This window comes from Lactuca virosa, chromosome 8 (assembly GCF_052849685.1).
Source record: "Lactuca virosa cultivar CGN04683 chromosome 8, Lactuca_virosa_CGN04683_v6, whole genome shotgun sequence".
NCBI classification, from domain to species: Eukaryota; Viridiplantae; Streptophyta; class Magnoliopsida; order Asterales; family Asteraceae; genus Lactuca; species Lactuca virosa.
This window is the reverse complement of record NC_136433.1, coordinates 394,953,443-394,955,396: the sequence shown is the minus strand read 5'-3', so window position 1 is coordinate 394,955,396 and position 1,954 is coordinate 394,953,443. Positions and strand designations below refer to the sequence as shown.

General features: G+C 40.1%; 1 non-coding gene across 1 annotated transcript; it reads right to left on the bottom strand.

Annotated features, from left to right (window-relative positions):
• Window positions 1-780: 780 nt before the first annotated feature.
• On the bottom strand, window positions 781-884 carry LOC145135076 (small nucleolar RNA R71). Its single transcript, XR_013719557.1, has one exon. It is a non-coding gene; the product is annotated as a small nucleolar RNA R71 (small nucleolar RNA).
• Window positions 885-1,954: the final 1,070 nt, after the last annotated feature.

The following is a 1,954-nucleotide window of genomic DNA, read 5'->3' as shown; positions in this document are numbered from 1 at the left end:
TGGTGCTCTTTACCACGTCGTGGTGACCAGTCAGTAAGCGATTTTTATTTAGTTTTTGTTCAGATTTACGTTTTTAATTTTGTTTTATTGTAGTAATTCATGACCAGAGGTTCCAACACACCTTTGATACCACCTCTTGAAGATCCAGAGTCGGCCCTTCACAAAAAGACAGATAAAAATGTAGAAGAAAACCAACCACCAAAGAAGTCGCCTTTCAAAGACCTTAAATCAGTTGTTGGAAAGAGGAAAGGGAAGAACGTAGGAGAGTCGATCAATCAAAAGAAGGACGAGAGCAAGTTTGAAAGCTTTGAACAAAATCCTAATCCAAAAGATACCGAATACGAGACTGAACACGAGTTTGAAGAAAGCGATTTTGAGGACGAGCCTAAGAATGAGATGGAAAACATTGTTGATATGTCCATGGAGGCATACAAGAAGAGGATCCGAGAGGACACCGGTCCCGGTCTAGTACAACCTGCAATTCCCGCCGCTGCAACATTCGAGTTGAAAGGACACATTCTTACTGCACTTAAGGACGTAACATTTTCTGGGAAGGATCATGAGGATGCTTATACGCACCTAGATGAGGTCAATGACATTGCAGACTATTTCAATGTCCCAAATGTTCCTAGAGAGACAGTTTTGTTAAGGATGCTTCCTGTTACTTTTAGGAGAACTACAAAAGATTGGTTGAAAGCACTTCCACCCGGTGCAATTACTACTTGGGCACAGATGCGTGAGCAATTCCTAGAACAATTCTGCCCACCATCAAAGATGTCTAAAATCAAGAAGGCAATAGCCAACTTTGAGCAACAACCGGGCGAGTCGCTTTATGAGGCATGTGAGTATAAAGGGTTACTAAGAATCTGCCCTCAAAATGACCTTAACATACAACAAGAAGTGTCTATCTTTTATGACGGGGTGAATGTCATGACGAGGCAACTCCTTGATTCTCAAGGACCACTTACGAAGAAAAATCTGGTTGAAATTAAGGAGTTAATTGAAGAGTTCTCAAAGCATTCTCATGAGTACCACAATCCAAGACATGATGGAGTTAAAGGAATTGGGGGAGGAAATTCTGAAGACATGGATATTGTACTAGCCATGCTAAATACTATGGACCGGAGAATGACTAAGATGGACCAGTCAATTCATGCGATTAGAGTAGGATGTGAAAGGTGCAATGGTCCACACTTAACAAAAGATTGCCACTTGGATGATAATGGAAATAAAAAGGTGCAAGTTTGCTACTTAAGTGGAGATAAGTATGAAGAAAATTGGAGGAAACCAAAGAAGGAGTGGTTACCATACGACGGATATAAGAAGCAGAAAGAAGAAAAATATAGGCAGACCGACCGAGGCTTATACCAAAAAAAACAACCACCTCTTGAAAAGAGAGTTGATCTTGAGTCTATGTTACATAGATTTATGGAGGTTCCGAGAAAAGACACGATGAGACCGATGCAGTGATAAGGGAACATCAAAATATCATGAAGGACCAGCAAGTTTTGCTAATAAATCGCCAAGCATCGATCCAAAATATAGAAGTCCAACTAGGTCAACTAACTACTTTTGTACAAGAAAAATTATCTCCAAAAATTCCTGAGAAAAAGCCTCAATCACATGTAATGGTAATAGAAACTGAAGAGGATACCATCTATGAGTTCCTTGAAGCACTTAAATTCGAACCACATCAATACGGACCAAGCTCGAAGAAGTCACAACTCGAAGAAAAAAAATGTTGCTGAAACACCGAACTCACGACGTGGGGATTCAAATCCCACGACGTGAGCAGGGTCTGATTAGAAGATTTTTGATAATGTTCAAGCTTATCGTTCTCCTTTACTGTTTCCTTCACGAGCTCATATTCACCCACTGGAGCAAGAGCACTTAAAGTTTATGAAGCAAGTGAAGGGTATTTCAATTAATACTCCTTTTATTGAAGCATTGTCTC